Raw genomic sequence first — 19,287 nt, 5'->3', positions numbered from 1 at the left:
TACCTACAGCTTCAAAGTTATGACTGTCAACAGTGACGTGAAAACTAGGTCGCGAGTGCGTCGACTATTCGTTTGATGACAGGAGATATTTCGTCTTGCCCTCGTTCACTGCCAGACCCATTTATTTTGCTTTCTTGTCCAGTCTGGAGAGAGCAGAACTAACGGCGCGGGTGTTGAGGCCGACGATATCAATATCATTTATTTTCTCCAAAAGCAGGTTGAAGAAGTCGCACGATAGGGAGTCGCCTTGTCTGAAACCTCGTTTGGTATCGAACGGCTCGGAGAGGTCCTGCCCGATCCTGACGGAGCTTTTCGTGTTGCTCAACGTCAGTTTACGCAGCCGTATTAGTTTTGCGGGATACCAAATTCAGACATCGCGGCATAAAGGCAGCTCCTTTTCGTGCTGTCGAAAGCAGGTTTGAAATCGAAGGAGAGCTGGTGTGTCTCGATTCTCCTTTCAAGGGCATTTCCAAGATTTGGCGCATAGTGAATATCTGGCCGGTTGTTGATTTGCCAGGTCCAAAACCACACTGATAAGGTCCAATCAGTTTGTTGACGGTAGGCTTTAATCTTTCACACAATACGCTCGATAGAACCTTATATGCGATGTTGAGGAGGCTCCCACGGTAGTTGGCGCAAATTGTGGGGTCTCTTTTTTTGCGGATTGGGCATAGCACACTTAAATTCCAATCGTTGGGCAAGCTTTATTTCGAACATATTTTACAAAGAAGCTGATGCATGCTCCTTATCAGTCCTTCGCCGCCGTGTTTGAATAGCTCGGCCGGCAGATCTTCGGCCCCCGCCGCTTTGGGCTCTTCAGGCGGGTAATTGCTATTTGGTTACGGAAATAATATGGTTCTCAATATTGTTTCACTTTGCGAATTGGAGTACTAGTTCGTGTTAGACCTCAATACATTTCCTCCATTTCTGTCAAATTGTCTCGCAAGATCCACTTCCACATCCCGGTTAAAAATAGGCTTACTTTGTATGGCAACTTCGTCTTTTCGAACATACGCAAAACCAATATTCGAATCAGCTGTGTACTAATGTGACAAAACTTGCAAATGAATACATTTGGAAGCAATCCTATTAAAGTTTTTAATGAGTTCTGAATTAAAGAAAGAGTTTAAGAGATAACATTTATCGAATGAATAAATACGCATTTGGATGTTAAATTACGTTTATTACGTTTTTTAAATCTTCTTTAAGAGGGAACCTGCTTTAAAAGCTTCAAAAAATTTAATTTTTTTTTTGCTTAAATCTCTTTAATAATGGGAATTCGAAAAATTGTCGAAGCTAGAAGGGAAATAGTAAGCGCTTGGGCAGAAAGCGAAAACTTTGGCGCGCGATTTCTCGGGTTTTCAGTTCTACGATATTTCTTAATTAGTACGCAGGACGGAAGAAAACTAAACGTCGTTTGGAATTGGGGCAAATCATTGACATTAAATTATCTTCTATTTAAACTAAAAGAACTAAGAAAAGTTAAGTTTGAACATATGTTAAAGTAAAATTTTTTTATTCAAAAACCACTTTTTTCAAATTTTAGAATTTTTAATTTTTTTTTGTTTTATTAGTTTAACTTGAACATAATTTATTAAAAACTATGAATCTCTTTGAATTTTTTTGTTTCCGAAAGAAATCGCGACCTGCATCTTGACCGGCATATGTATATGTACATACATACATATTCGAAAAGCATCTGGCAATTGCTTCCCAAAGGCAAGCCTTTAAAGGTATCGTATAAAAAAAATTTGCGGATGATGTTTAAATAACTATAAATCCTAGAAACTTCCCTTTAATCAATTATTTCTTTCCCTCCCAAAAAAAAAAAACTCAAAAATCGATTTTTTAAGCCTCTAAAGCAGCCTCAATAATTAAGTCATTTCGTGTTTTATTCATATGTTTTCTCCTATAGAAATAAAGATAAATCAATTCGTAACAATAAAATAACTTGATTTTTTAACTTACATTTCAGATCTGTGTGCGACTATCTTCTTGATTTGTTTCTGACAGCAAAACCGATAAAATTGGTTTTCGTGACAATCAAAACCGATACAAATTCTGTTTCGAATATCACACCAATAATATCTGAATTCATGAAACCTACTGCTTTTTTTGATCGGTTTCAATTCTGATTCCGACAACTATCGATTCCACAACACCCCTGATTAACTTGAAATATGTGATGAAACTATTTAAAACTTAACTTTCAATACTTAATAAAGTGCAGCCTATTAGATCTCAATTAATAAATGTTTCAATTAATTTTTAATTAAAACTTAATACAACTATGCATCACATTTCAAAGCGTTTCATCAAATACGTTCGAATTTCGCTTTTCTTTAAGTTCCACTGTTTTTAATTGTTTCTTTAGCGATCTTGAACGGCAATAACAAATCCCTCAGTTCACATATATTTTTAGTATAATTTCAATCTGGCCGTTCCAGTCATTCCAATTGCTAAACGTCCAAACGACTCTCTCATTTCCAATTACAGGACAGTTGAGCATCTCTTTATCTCTACTGACTATGCAGCGAGCAGGACGCAGGTGTTGAGAGTATACGGATTTTTTACATCTATGAAAGCAAACTAAGCGATTCGATATGCCCTTTAATGTATTTTACTTAATTTGAAGACCAATAGATGCAATAAAGTTATGAATATAGAATCACTAAAATAATCTCCACGATTTCTTTTGCAGGAACAAATTCGCTGAACTCAAATTTAATGTAGTTTTTCCAAGTAGTTTTTCCAAAAAAAAAATTACAGATCATAGCATATTAGAAATGGCGAATGCGATACTTAGAAATCATATACTTATTGGAAAATCCGGTATAGCATATGTATGTATATATGTATAAAACACGCTCTCTCAATTTTATTAAGATAACTCATATATTGGTCGATATATGCGTTATAAAGTCACCCGGAAGTTTGAAAATTTTTATAATAGGTATATGGTGGCTCAGGGAAGTATTGATCCGATTGTATCAAACACAATTATACTACTATCAGGAAAGGATGCTCTCTGAATTTCAAATATAAATCTGACCCAATGTCAAATGTTTTCGGTAAAAGTCAACTATAGATACTAGGGTACAAATATTCGGTATATAGGGGCTTGAAAAGTTTTGGTTGGATTCGGGCAATTTTTGGTCATACGGTGGCACAGTCTAAAGGCATGCGAGTCTCGAGACACATGCATGTGTGATTTCACATAAAAGCTGGCGGTATCACGCCCATCGTCCTATTTTGACCCCGCTTGCATTATGAGTTACATTATACGCTGTTACACGATCTCGCGTACAAAATGTAATGTCTCTAGCGTATTTAGTTATTGATTTAATCCACTTTAAATAGTTTTAACAGTATCGTTATATGGACTGTTGGTAGGAGTTCTTTTAATATCTGCGCTGTACGCATTTGGATAATGTAGCATCATTAGCTTAAAAGTTATGTACAGGCCACGCCCACTTTTTCAAAATTTTTTGTCCACAGGTGCCGCTGGCCGCTATAATCGATACCCCAAATTACAGTTTTATACTTTAATTTAGTGCTTAGTTATGACACTTTATGTGAGACGGCATTTCAAGCACCTTACGCACGCTTCAACCGAAACAATTGGTTTTCGGAAAAAGCAGAAGAACAACTGGTACGACGAGGAGTGCCGTATGGCAGTGGGGAGAAAACAGACTGCCTAAACGTTACGATCGACCACAACATGTGCGAGATGGAATAAATACCGAGAGTTGAAGAGAAAATCGAAACGCGTTTGCAGGCAGAAAACAAGAGAGGCCGAAATGCGTGAGTACGAAGAGCTTGATGAGCTGGCCGACAGGGATAATGCTCGAAAATTCTACGAAAAAACTCGGCAACTAACAGAAGGTTTCAAGACCTTAGCATACTCTTTTAGAACCCCCAAAGGTGATCTGGTAACCGATGCCCAGAGCATATAAAAATTATGGAGGGAATACTTTACCAGCCTACAGAATGGCAGCGAAAGAACAACGCCAGGAGAAGGCGAAACCGATTCCCCAATCGATGACGATAAAGCAGTCGTTCCATTGCCCGACCATGAAGAAGTTCGAATAGCAGTTACCCGTCTGAAGAACAACAAAGCGGAGAGGGTTGATTGATTGCCGCCCGAGATATTCAAACACGGCGAGGAAGAACTGATAAGGGGCATGCATTGGTTTCTTTGAAAAATATGGTCGGACGAAAACGTGCCTAACGATTGGAATTTTCTCTGCTTATTGCACAAAAAAGGAGACCCCACAACCTGCGCCAACTACCGTGAGATAAGCCTCCACAACATCGCGGTTCTATCGAGCGTATTGTGTGAAAGATTAAAGCCCACCGTCAACAAACTGATTAGACCTTTCAGTGTGGCTTTAGACCTGGAAAATAAACAACTATCCAAATATTCACCATGCGCCAAATCTTGGAAAAGGCCCGTGAAAAGGAATCGACACATGCCACCTTTTCGTCGAAAAGAAGCTGCCTTTATGCAATGAAGTCTAAATCCCCTCAAAATTAATACGGTGTAAGCTGACGTTGAGCAATACCAAAAGCTCCGTCAGGATCGGAAAGGACCTCTCCGAGCCGGTCAATACCAAACGAGGTTTCAGACTACTGGAGAAATCAATTCGAGCAGCAGAACAGGTACAATCTTAATATATAAAAATCCAGTGTCCGTGTGTATGTTTCGAATGAACTCAAAAACGAGTCAGCTGATATTCATGAAAGTTAGCATATACATGTAATTTAGTCCAACTTCGATGATAGGATAGCTTACATCTCAATTTATACTCGCAATATTATATTATTGCAAATTATTTGTATTATTTGTTAGCTTAAAAAGATTCAAACAGATGGCACTATGTTAAAAATACAAACGCTTTATACAAGCTAATAATTAATTTACAGTTACATAAATACAGCCAAATATGTAATTTACAAAATCAGAGAACAGTGAAATTCATTCACATTAAATTAAATTAAAAGTTTATAATTTTCAGCTGTCACAAAAACAACACTGACAACACCGACAACACTGAACGCTTACGGGGCATCTCGACAGGATAAAATCTATGTCTTGCTAACTGTCAAATGTATTGCTATTGCCATTGCCAAATCTGTATGTGGGCATTTGTTATCATAAGATAATCATTTGCGCAAAGGCGTAGGGTAGGTAGGTTCGAGCTGATGTAGCGCACGCTTTGAGCTCTTGAAAAATTTATTTTATCATTTGCGAAGGTAGCATTTGGGTAGGTAGCTGATGTAGCGCATGTTTTGAGCCCTTGAACTGTTTAAATCTTTTATGTGGAAAATAAAAAAAGTATAAAGATCCTTTTGTTTACAAATGTATTTCTGGGAAAAATGAAATAATAACAAAGGATAAAGATCCTTTTTTTTACAAATGTGTATTTCTGGGAAAAATAAGAATTCATATTTTTGGACTACTATGTAATAATTATTATTATTATAATTGTGGCATACATTTTATATACCAATTAAAATAATAAATTTAAAATGAGCAATGATATTTTAATTTTTGCTAGTATAAGTTTATTAAATTTAAGATTTCGCTTATTCCTAACCCAATTTGCATAATTTTTCTGTAAATTAACAATATTAAACTAAATATTAATTTTTTGAAAAAATGTTATTTTGAAAATGTACTTTATTTTTATAATATAACACAACCGTCTTAATACTCGCTCTTCTAATTTTCATATTACCGAAATGAAAATGCCGTCGGCATACATATGTGCAAATGGGATATGTTGCATCTTCGAAATTTTCATAGAAATTAAAACTGCGCTGTCAAACTGCTGAAGTGACAGCTTATAGCTTACGATATATGGCATACGAATTAGTTTGCGATATATTGTAAGATATAAGCAATGTGGAGTCTCCACAGGCAATAGGCACGGCAATACAGTTCGCAAGACATAGTTTTTATCCTGTCGAGATGCCCCGTTACCAAAATTAAATACCATCAGCGAAGTGTTGTATGCAGCAGGTAGTTTACTACAATACCCTATGTGGATGCCATTCGATGGCCACAGGTGGTGTGTATGCAGGAATAACTATTTATATTTAGGAGATGCATGTATGCATTTATTTATATCATATTGGCCATTCGATGGCCACAGGTGGTGTGCATGCAGGAATAACTATTTCTGTTTAGGAGATGCATGTATGCATTTATTTATATCATATTTAATGAAAAACTATTTAATAACGACCTGGTTTTGCATAAATATGCTGCTTTCTCAACATGTATCAACATGTAAAATTTGGCAACGACATGAACCTACCCTGCAAGACGGAGGTAACAGATTGCACAAACGCATTGAAACATTTTCAGCTGTTCACTAACACTGTTACATTTTCTGTTCTTTTCAATTGAATGGGAGAATACGTAAGTAAGATAGAGAAAAGTTATCGACATTCTAAACATATTGTATTATTACCTTGCTAGAATAGGAGAGACGAATGCCCAATTTTTCAAGAAGAAGAAAACGAAAAGCGCAGCTTATTTTAGATGTTAAAGAGGTAAGTTGGTTATTTCATAATTTGGTATTTTATAATTAATTTCTTATACATACATATATATGTATATGTTACTAGCTGACCCCGCATACGTTGACCTGCGTGAAATTATGTGTTTTGAAATGAAAAGAAAGTTGAATTTACGTTGGAAATATCAATAGCAACCGAAGGTATTAGCAATCGTCGTTTTTCGGGTGGATTATGTAAACTCGTCCTAAGAAATTAGTTGAGAACACACCTGGATGTCAATCTACTGGTTGGCCTTGCTTTCTGCGTAACTATTTCTTCGTTGATGCATTCCATGTATAATATCAAGTCATTTTCGAATAGAGCAATGTGCTCGCAAACGAATCACTGACGCAAGTTGAGAAAAAACTCGTCAATGTAAATTTTGTTGTTGGAGGTTTTCCGCTGGCTGTACTGTATTCTCTGGGTTGAAAAACACTCTTTAGCCATTCTCCAAATGAACTGCGAGACGCACAATAGTCGAAAAAAGTTCATGAATTGCAAAAGTAAATACCCTACAAAGCGCTTTATTGCAATTCAAGTATCCACCGTATCGTTCCAGACCAATACTGATATGAGTTTTGAATGTGAATTAGACAACAGTGGAGAGTATAGTACGATCCATATATTGTCAACTTCGATATTCACTACTCTAAGTTGTATGGTCGTCTGATGAGCTACGACGACAGAGTGGATATCCATCATTTCCAGTTTGCGATTCCGAAAGAAAAGCACGTGGATAGTGTTTCGTGCATTTATTGTTAGACATACAAACCGAAGTGGGATTGTGGTGTCCGCAAGGTCCATGAACCATATTGGTTTTCATCACTTCGTTTAATACTGGAGCTTTCTCTACATCAGGAATTTCCGCAGAAATGATTTCATCAATTTGATCTTTGTTTGTACGTCTGGTTAGTGGCATTGTTAAAAACGAAAATCCAACTGAAAATAAAATGATCTCATATTTTTTCTGTTTAACCATGAATACCAAATTGTAATATTGTGTAGTCAGCAAAAGTTACCAAAAATCGATATAAGGTGAATTTAACTTACCGTGATTAATAAACACTTATTAGCAAACAAAACACTTCTTAGTCTTTAAAACAAAACGAACTTTATCAAAAAACTTAATAAAATTTACATGAAAACAGATTACCACAATTTTTTTTTAATTGAATGACGTTGACATTTAAATTGAATTACGTTTACATTTGTTACGCGCGTTTTTTAAAATATGCAAAATGAAATGTATATTTTTCAATCATTCTGAGAGATTTTCTTAATATTTATTTCCATAAGAACCTTGTACAGAGTATTAGAAAACTACAAAAAACAATCAGCCAAACCGGTTCAGCCATTCACGCGTGATGCCGTAACAACGCATTCGTTGTCCTGCGTGATATTATGTGTTTTGAAATGAAAAAAAGTTGAATTTACGTTGTGTTAAAAATCATTTATTTTCGATTTTTTCCGGTGCGTAAATGTACAGAGAAGATGGGGAACTCGGGAACTCGGGACTAACAAACAAACAATCATTTTTACTTATATATGTATGTATGAATATACAAAATAAAACGTTTGTATGGGAAAAAGAAAAGGGCTGTTTTTAGGGGTTTTAAGAACCTTCTCCTAATAATAACAAATACAACAAAAAAAAAATCAGCCAAATCGGATCAGCCATTCACGCGTGATGCCGTGACAACGAAAACGGTTTAGTTTTTATATATAAGATTAATTTCTTTTATATAGAGTAAACGTGAAAGCTTAACAAGGAGAAAAAGGTAAACATTGTGAAATGAATGTCGTGTGTGTAACTAAAATTTTTAATATTACAGAAATCATTTGGAGCATTTGGATGCGTATAACAAAGACGCACCATTAAATTAGCCGCATCACCGGTGACTTGGAGGACGAGCATTACGTGGAGCTCGCTATTAGTTTATATCAAATTTATCAAATAAATAATATAAATAAAAAATAAAAAAAAAACTGAATTTTATTTAAAAGAATTGAATTTGCTAGAAGTAACAAATGGGTAACTAATAATCTTGTTACTGCTTATTCCTAGTAACATGTTTATATGTTATAGGTAACAAACTGATAACCAAAATAATAACACTAACAGATATTCGGGTAACAAATATTTTTTGTTATCCATAACACATAGGTAAGCTATGCGCTAACAAAAGAATTTGTTACCCGTAACATACTGTGAAGAGATTTGCTAACAAATGTATGTATTCTGTTAGAACGAGGCAGCATGCGATATTTGCCATTGGTTAGAGCGAGATAACCATTGAACATTAAATAGCTATGTGTTAATTTTTTCCCACTCTCTGAACAAAAGTAACAAATATTTTAACGAATGCAAAAGTGAACAATAACAAGTCGCTTACACAATTGCTACAAGCTACCCGTCTTGCAGGGTACGGTTATTTTCCAATTGGAAAAGTGTTATGCACAGCGTGTAAGCACATAAAAAAAGGGTTACCAGCACAAATAAGTTTAATTAAATTACAAATTTACGAATGAAAACTTAAATTAAACGTAAAACATTGTGTTCGAAATTGAACATGTTCGTTTTCTTAAATAAGATAAGTTAAGAAATTTGTAATATTTAAGATCATGAAAACATATGGGCCATTCCATCAATTGGTGATGGATTTGTACCACACACAAAAAAATGACAATTTCTTTTATTTTTTAACGACCTCAAAATTGAGTGAAAAAAATTTTGCAGTTATCCAATTTTATGTAAAAAAATCTCAGCTTTCTGATAAATATATTTTCAAAATCCAAAAAAAATTAAAAATCGAAAAAAAACATTTTTTTCCAAAAATCCCGTTTTTTGTGCTTTTCTCCCAATTTTTTTTAAAAATTGACTTTCCCATTCGATTCCTCGTTAAATTTTACATAAGAATCAATGTTCAAAAGTATGGAACTCTGATCCCATGAATAGCAAAAAAAAATTCAAAGTTGTCGCTCAAAATCCAAAAAAAGAACACTGTTTTGCAAAAATCCCATTTTTTGTGCTTTTCCAACTTTTTTTCAAAATTGACTTTCCCATTCGATTCCTCGTTAAATTTTACATAAGAATCAGTGTTCAAAAGTATGGGACTCTGATCCCATGAACAGCAAAAGAAATGCAAAGTTGACGCTATACGGCGCATATTTTTATGAATGAAGACACTGATTTCTTCATTAATTCAAGTCTAAGAATACAATTTACATGTTTACCTCCTTCACACAACCTTCTAAGCAAACAGACTGCGTCGTATAGCGACAACTTTGCATTTTTTTTGCTGTTCATGGGATCAGAGTCCCATACTTTTGAACACTGATTCTTATGTAAAATTTAGCGAGGAATCGAATGGGAAAGTCAATTTTGAAAAAAAAGTTGGGGAAAAAGCAGAAAAAGCACAAAAAATGGGATTTTTGAAAAAAGTTGTTTTTTTTTTGGATTTTGAGCGACAACTTTGAATTTGTTTTGCTGTTTATGGGATCAGAGTCCCATATTTTAAATACTGATTGAATAAGGAATCGAATGAAAAAGTCAATTTTGAAAAAAAAATTGGGGGAAAAGCACAAAAAACGGAATTTTTGGAAAAAAAACGTTTTTTTTTGGATTTTTTAAGTTTTTTTTGGATTTTTAAAATATTTTTATCAGAAAGCTGAGATTATTTTACATAAAATTGGAGAACTGCAAAATTTTTTTCTCTCAATTTCGAGGTCGTTAAAAATAAAAGAAATAGTCATTTTTTTGTTTGATCTCAATTTGAATTGCGCGCCAAAAAACAATGGAGCAACTTTGACCACTAAAAAGTTTACAGATATTCTTATTTTGGTCTTTATTATGATATTCTAAAGTTTCGTCAAAATCGGAGAACCACGGGTACAAAACCATGTCGCCAATTGATGGAATGGCCCATATACAGTCCACTAATTTTAGATAATCATTTTTTTCCCTCGGCAATATGTTCAAAAATCATTAAACATGTTTACTTATCAGCAAAGCCGAAATTATACTAAATATAAATATCTATTTATATATTAATATACATACATACATATATACATAATGCATTTAGATGCAACGCACATCTAATAATAATAAAAATACATGGGTAGACACAAGTCATAAATTTACAAAAGAGATAACATTAAACACACACAGACACATGTATTAAATTGTACACTTGAAAACAACCCCATGTCAAGCAGCAATAAACAATACGAGTATGCTGCAATACACGCATACATACAGTCCACTAATATTAATTATCTATGTACGAGGTGTGTTCAAAAAGTTTCGCGAATTTTGAATTTTCGCGGGTTACGTATATTCGAATTTCGAATTTTTTGTGGCGTTATGTTGGTACTCATGTCTCTCACTTATGCCGACAAGCTCGGCCATTTTGAATGTTCATTTAATTGTTGACAGCTGCTTTGCTTGCACGTGTTTTTGATCGTCTTCGATTTTTTCCTATTCAAAAAAATGAATCAAAGAACCTGTATCAAATTTTGTGTGAAAAACGAAGTTAAGTGCCCGGATGCATTCCGAATGTTGACTGTGGCATACGGAGAAGCTACCTTGGACCGAAGCAACGTTTATCGGTGGTACAAAATGTTCTCAGAAGGCCGAGAAGATGTGAACGACGAAGAGCGTGCCGGACGCCCGAGCACTTCAACAACAGACGAAAAAATTAATGAAGTGGAGAAAATGGTACTGGCCAAACTGAAGAAGCCCATAAAAGGACGACGTTACGCTTCTCTTGATGAGATAAAGGCGGCATCGAAGGAGAAGCTGAAGAAGATAAAAAAAATGATTTTTTGAAGTGCTTCGAAGATTGGAAAAACCGTTGGCACAAGTGTATAATATCTCATGGGGATTACTTTGAAGGGGACAAAATAGATATTCATGAATAAATAAATAATTTTTGAAAAAACACAAAATTCGGGATACTTTTTGAACACACCTCGTATGTTCAAATATAAAATGCATTGTCATGCAAAACAATAGCATTCAACAGACAATAACACAAAAATTACTAAGGATAAGATGTTTGCATATGATAACCCAAGAGTTCTTAGAATACATTTTAGCAACTGTTTGTAAATGTACGCACATTAAAACAAACCCAAGGTCACACAACATAGGTTAAAACAATAGCCAACATACTATACATACATATAAACAAACACATATATTTAGTTGTTTAGGATATTTTGAAAAATAGTATATAAGGCTTCCAAATTTAAAAATAAAAACAGAATGAAAGAATCCTCAGCTCAGTGAAGGTCTCTTCATTTTCCCCCACCAGCGGTAAGGAATGATAAATCTTAGTTGAGCTTAAACATATTGCAAGTTAAAAAGAGCAATATATCGGGTGATTTTTTTGAGGTTAGGATTTTCATGCATTAGTATTTGACAGATCACGTGGGATTTCAGACATGGTGTCAAAGAGAAAGATGCTCAGTATGCTTTGACATTTCATCATGAATAGACTTACTAACGAGCAACGCTTGCAAATCATTGAATTTTATTACCAAAATCAGTGTTCGGTTCGAAATGTGTTTCGCGCTTTACGTCCGATTTATGGTCTACATAATCGACCAAGTGAGCAAACAATTAATGCGATTGTGACCAAGTTTCGCACTCAGTTTACTTTATTGGACATTAAACCAACCACACGAATGCGTACAGTGCGTACAGAAGAGAATATTGCGTCTGTTTCTGAGAGTGTGGCTGAAGACCGTGAAATGTCGATTCGTCGCCGTTCGCAGCAATTGGGTTTGTGTTATTCGACCACATGGAAGATTTTACGCAAAGATCTTGGTGTAAAACCGTATAAAATACAGCTCGTGCAAGAACTGAAGCCGAACGATCTGCCACAACGTCGAATTTTCAGTGAATGGGCCCTAGAAAAGTTGGCAGAAAATCCGCTTTTGAGGGAAAACTTCGGAGAACAATTCATCTCAAGAAATGGACCCGTAAGTTGGCCACCAAGATCATGCGATTTAACGCCTTTAGACTATTTTTTGTGGGGCTACGTCAAGTCTAAAGTCTACAGAAATAAGCCAGCAACTATTTCAGCTTTGGAAGACAACATTTCCGAAGAAATTCGGGCTATTCCGGCCGAAATGCTCGAAAAAGTTGCCCAAAATTGGACTTTCCGAATGGACCACCTAAGACGCAGCCGCGGTCAACATTTAAATGAAATTATCTTCAAAAAGTAAATGTCATGAACCAATCTAACGTTTCAAATAAAGAACCGATGAGATTTTGCAAATTTTATGCGTTTTTTTTAAAAAAAAAGTTATCAAGCTCTTAAAAAATCACCCGATATTTTAGCTGATTTATAAAAATACTGGTTTTGACTGTACTGTTTTACATTTATTTTTTTATTGGTCACTCATCATTGAAAAACCAGATAAAAAAACTTAAAGACTTTGCAACCCTATGCGAACAGCTGGGTATTATTTCTTCAATTGGAAAACAATCCACAACAAAAGCACTGACTACATTAAGTGCAGACCTTTTCGTTTAACTGAAATTCAGAATTTCAAATTCTACAGCGGTTTATTTGCTAACCGGTGCTGGAACACACAGGTGGAAATTCTCAATTAAATTTAATTTTTATTCGAATTAATTCAAATCTTAATAATTAACATTTTGTTTTACTTCTAATTTACACTTACATAAATAAAACCAAATATATAATCTACAAAATCAGAGAACAGTGAAATTCATTCACATTAAAAATTCAATTACTATTTTTAGCAAAATGCCACTCAAAAAATCTAACCTTAACGCCCGTAGCAAAGAGACTCGATGTGCACGTGTTGAAAGAGCTCATGAATCAGTCGAAGAGAGAGCAGAAAGAAATGCAGCTCAAAGAATTCGTACAGCTGAAATTCGTGCACGAGAATCACGAGAACAGCGTGATAATCGTCGACAAGAAAATGCATTGAGAGCCAGGGTGCACATCAACAACACATAATTAATTCAGAGAACAAAACCGAGAAAATCATCGGACCAACCGCGCAGTAACACGTCGATCATTTGTTCGTCTTGCATTTAATTACAAACCAGACATCAATTACTCGGCTGATTCTAAAGTCACTATTGGTGCGATGGACAAAATATGCAATTATTGTCGGGCGTTAAAATTTCACAATGAAATACTCAGCATGTGTTGCGCTTCAGGAAAAACTGTATTGCCACCACTCCCTACTCCACCTGAACTTTTGAAATCCCTTCTTTTTGGCATTTGAAATGAATCAAAATTATTTTTGCGTAAGACACGAGAATTCAATTCGTGCTTCCAAATGACGTCGTTTGGAGTATCCAAAGTTTGTGATTTGTCATCTGATGGTCGTAATTTTGAAACTACATTCAAAATTCAAGGCCAGGTATAGCATAAAATTGGATCATTGATGCCGATGCCAAATGAAGATCCAAAATTTCTTCAGATTTATTTTATGGGCAATTGCGAAGAACGTGTAACAACTCGATGCCATTGTAATTTGATTGAACAAGCAGAAGAGAGAGCAATTGTATTGTCGTTAGAATTATTTTGAGAGAGCAATAATCAATTGGTTCAATTGCTTAAAAGAGTGTCACCAACATGCAAGAATATATACAGGATGCAATGACTAATGTACTTCATTACGGTCGTCCAGATTTATTTATAACATTTACGTGTAATCCAAATTGGGAGGAAATCCAATCTTTACTATTGCCAGGTCAATAATCAATACATCGTCGCGATATTACTGCACGAGTGTTTAAACAAAAGTCGAAGTCTTTGATTGATTTTATAACAAAATATTCAGTTTTTGGCAAAACGTGTTGTTGGTTATATTCAATTGAGTGGCAGAAACGAGGCTTACCTCATGCTCACATTTTAATTTGGCTTGAAGATAAAATTCGTCAAGGGAAAATTGATCAAATTATTTCAGCCGAAATTCCAGATTCTTTAATTGATCAAGAATTATTTAATATTGTTACAAGTCATATGATTCATGGACCGTGTTGAGCGTTTAACATGACATCACCATGCATGGAAAATGGGAAATGTAAGAAAAATTTTTCTAAGAAATTCACAAATGATACCATTACTGATATGGATGGTTATCCATTGTATCGGCGCAGAAACGCTGATAATGGCGGTCATACATATAAAATGAGAACTTCAAAATCTAACCAATTAGAAATTGACAACCAATGGGCAGTACCATACTCACCACTACTCTCCAAAACGTACAAGGCTCATATTAATGTTGAGCTTTGCAGTTCTGTCAAATCCATCAAGTATATTTGCAAGTACGTTCATAAGGGCAGTGATTTGGCCGTATTTGGAGTACAATATATAGACGAAAATGATGAAATAACACGCTACCAAATGGGTAGATATGTACATTAGCAGCAATGAAGCTATCTGGCGCATACTTAGCTTCCCCATACACCATAGAGAACCTGCTATCCAACATCTGGGAGTGCATCTTGAAAATGGACAACGTGTGTATTTCACGGAAGAAAATATTCTCCAAAGAGCATGTGAACTACCAAAAACGACACTAACCGAAATTTTCACTCTTTGTCAAAAAACTGATATGTATGCTCAATTCGCAAAACCACTATTATACATTGATATTCCATGCCATTTTACATGGAACACGCCAGCTAAAAAATGGGAACCACGTAAAAAGGGAGAACGACATCCTTCAATTGCAGGCATATTTTAATTTTTACTAATTTTTCTATGCTGGAATCTAGTAGTACAGATATAAAGTCCATATTTCAAGCCCCGGCGATGTCGATCAGCCTCAACCCATTTGGTGTGTTTCGTCATGGATGCTGAATTTACCGACCGTTGTGCTAAAGATACGTACCGAATTTGCGGTCCTTTATATGGCCACTGCAGTACATGCCGCAAGAAGCTACTCGTCTCAGTCCTCGTCCCGTTCATCCCACTTCTTGGACGCCAGTGATGTCATCCTTTACTCTTAAGTGGGCATCAAGAAGTTGAGAAGCGGCAACTTCCCAATTAGGGGACCGGATACTCCAGGTGCATGTCCTTAAATCGTTATCCTTAATACGTTTGCAGTGATCGTCATGAAAAAGAGGGGTGTCTCATTCGAGAATGTTTTGTCCTTTACCGGGAGAGATGATTCATCTTCTCACCTTATCTCGCCTTCAAACGGATGTTTTTTTGCTATGCAGAGAATATTTAATCTAAAACCGGACGTCGCGAGCTGCTTGAGCTATATGTAAAAGAAAAAGTTTCTGTTCACTTGTGAATGGCCCTCAGAGAACTTTCCTCACTTGCGTGAATTTCTACACAAGGCTTCATCCCCTTTTTCTTTCTTTTGTGATAGGTAAACGTTACTCAAAGAGGGTTGAGAACGCGTTGAAGACAAACCACGTCACGGACGGCCATTTACATCAATTGATTATCAACACGCAATAAAAAAAGAATTGATGCTCGAAAATCAACGATTAAAAGAGAGAGACGAAAGCACGATTGGTTTCAAAATCACTAAGAAAACAGTGTCGCCTTTACGTCTGCGGAACAATGCTTTTCGACCACCACGATCTTATGAAACATATTATTACTGGCGGAGAGTCTTGGATTAATGCTTACGATCTGAAAACAGACGATTAATCGGCCGAGTATCATGGAAAAGGTGACCTGAAGCCGAAAAAAACCCACGTTAAAACAAGTCAAAAACCAAAGCGATGTTGGCAGTTTTCTTCGATTATCAACATGTGGTGCACTGCGAATTCTTTCTGACCGGCAAAACTGTCAACAAGGAATACTATTTGAGTGTTATGCGTCGGTTGCGCGAAGCTATTCGTAAAAAGTGGTTGGAATTATGGGCCAACAGTTCTCGGTTTTTGCACCACGAATGCACCGTCGCATACTACATTGATTCTTCTTGAGTTTCTCTCCAAATTATCCACCAATATCATGCCATGACCACCAGTCAGTCAGTTGAAGACATTAAACGTGAAGCGGTATGCGCATCAAAGGCTATTCGGATAAATGACTTTAACAACTATTAAAAGAATACTTTGTAATATCATATTTTGTTATAAAACATGTCTTGTTTTAAATAGTTTCCATTTATTGGAAATACTGGACACATTTTTTGATCGGGAAGTCGATTGACAGGTGAGTTCAGCCCATGTTTTTATTTAATTTGTTTGTTTCAATTTTCTTCTCTTTGTTGTATCTAAGTTCCCTTTGGTAGTGTGATAAATTTCCCCACAGGTACTAGATTAGTTTCGAATCTTCTTCGTGATGAGATTAACAACAATCAATTTGGTAGATACCAATACCTAAAATATCGTGATAAAGTATCGGTCGGAACATGTTGTTACTTATGATTTAAACGATTAAGAAAAGGGTGTTTAATAGTAACCATTTTGACGTATGCAGCCAATTATAAAAGAAATAGTCCAATACATAAATATAAGGAAAAGCTATTTCACGAAAAAGTAAAATTGGCAGGAACACAAATAAAATTATAACAAATAAAGAAGGTGCAACTCTCTTGCAACTTGAAGGAGTCAAAGCCTGGGAAATACTTTAAGGTGTTAAACGTCAAACAGAGGATCTATATCCAGGCAACTTTATAAATACATATGCAAGGTGCGTTCCAAAGCAAACAGGACTGTTTGAATCTAGCGCCCCCTGGTGGCGTCCTCTATATGTCGACTGGTGCGTTAGAATCTGCTATCTATATTGATTATCCAGTGAGAATTTCATAACATTTCATAAATTGGAAGTGAAGTTATTGCATTTTAAGTATCAGTCTGTTTGTGTTATCGGTGCGAAACTGAGCTTCAAACAAAGAGCCACCATCACATTTTATTTTAAAATTGGTAAAACTTTTACCGAAACGATTCAATTGGTGAAACAAGTTTATGGCGATGATTGCCTATCCCGTAGCAGAGTGCACGAGTGGTTTCAACGTTTTCAAAGTGGTCGTGAGGACATAAATGACGATCAACATGTGGGTCAATCAAAATCCGTGATCACCGGAAATTCCACCGAAACTGTGCGTGAACTCATCAAAAATCAGCCGAAATCATCTTTAAAATTCATGGAAATGGAATTGAACATCCCCAAAACATGGATTTATCGCATTTTGATCGAACATTTGGGCTTACGAAAGGTGTGTGCACGGTTTGTTCCGCACAAACAGACTGACGACCAAAAACTACTCAGAATCGAACAACGCTTGTGACTGATTATTTGACCAAAAATCACATTTTAACCATTAACCACTCCCCGTATTCACCTGATATGGCACCTTGCGACTTTACTATTATCCTGCCACATACTAAAAAAGTTTTCCCTGCGATTCATTGAGGTATCTCACATATAATTACCAATTTATATCATATGGAGTAAAGTCAATTGGATGTTCGAAAATCCTGATCTTAGTTATATGAGGGCTAGGGCAAATTTTCGCTAAATTTTACAATTTTCAGCACAAGCTCATACACTGTTATGAGCAAAACATGCTCCTTCGTTTTCATTGAAATAACTCAAATATTGACCGATATATGCGGTATAAAGTCACCTGGAAGATCGGAAGTCCTCAGGAAAATATTGACCCTATTAAATCCATTTTTGACAGAACTACTATTTTAAACATTGACCGATATTTTCGGTCAAAATCTGCATCCCCAGTATATGCACACATACTCGGTACCTAGGAGCTTGAACAGCTTTGTTTGGATTTGGACAATTTTTGGTCATAAGGTGGCATACACTAAAGGCATTATTACAACGAAGTTGTATGCCGTTATATTAGTTGCTTCCTGAACGGGAAGTACTTTTAATACGATTGAACAAAATTTTCATGCCATTGATTTTGGCAAAAGAATTAATTTACAAATAATTGTTTTTTTAATTAAATTTCTAATAAATAGTTTTAAATATTTAAAAATAATATTCAATATTTTGAATGATCATTAATTTTAATTTAGTACGGCTTTTCCAAATCTAAACCACAAAAGAACAATGTTTGGCCTTGAGATTTAATTATTGTCATTGCAAAAGCCAGACGAACTGAAAAGGGTGTCGTAGAATCCTATGGTATCATTGGAATACGTGGCAACAGGACCACTTCACCTTTAAACTTTTTAGCATAACGCCATCTGTTGAATACTTACTCAATCCAATCAATAATTATCGCCATCTGTTAGAATCTTTTGGAGCTAGCAAATAATTGTGACTGTCAAATAATTGACAAATAATTTGCAATAATATAATATTGCGATTATAAATTGAGATGTAAGCTATCCTGTCTCTCAAGTTGGATCAAATTGCTCACGGTGTGCAATCAAATTTAAAATCGGTTCAGTAGTTTAGGCGTCCATCGCGGACAAACAACGTGACACGTGATTTTTATATATAAAGATGTAGTGATGGTAAGTAGGCGTAGTTGTAGTCTGATTTTGCCCATTTCCGCACTTTGACATAGGAATATAGAAGAATGCTACAGACTAAGCTCAGCAAAATAGGTCAGTCGGGTCCCGAGATATGGGATTTCACAAAAAAAGTGAGCGGTGCCACGCCGATCGTCACATTTTTACACTTGCTCCCACAAAATCATCTCATAGCATTTAGGAGGTGAAATTTAATGTCTCTGGCATAGTTAGTTATTGATTTACAGTAGTTTTTAACGTGTTTAGTACTTTTCAAC

The 19,287-nt window shown here is 35.5% G+C and overlaps 1 long non-coding RNA gene across 1 annotated transcript; it reads left to right on the top strand.

Moving 5' to 3' along the window:
• The first annotated feature begins 6,239 nt into the window (after positions 1 to 6,239).
• On the top strand, positions 6,240 to 7,661 carry LOC126766305 (uncharacterized). Its single transcript, XR_007668838.1, has 3 exons — positions 6,240 to 6,427; positions 6,493 to 6,561; positions 6,637 to 7,661. It is a non-coding gene; the product is annotated as an uncharacterized LOC126766305 (long non-coding RNA).
• The last annotated feature ends 11,626 nt before the right edge of the window (positions 7,662 to 19,287 follow it).

This window comes from Bactrocera neohumeralis, unplaced genomic scaffold, assembly GCF_024586455.1.
Source record: "Bactrocera neohumeralis isolate Rockhampton unplaced genomic scaffold, APGP_CSIRO_Bneo_wtdbg2-racon-allhic-juicebox.fasta_v2 cluster11, whole genome shotgun sequence".
In the NCBI taxonomy this organism is placed as follows: Eukaryota; Metazoa; Arthropoda; class Insecta; order Diptera; family Tephritidae; genus Bactrocera; species Bactrocera neohumeralis.
Note: the sequence above shows the minus strand (reverse complement) of the source record. Positions and strands in the feature narration are given on the sequence as shown.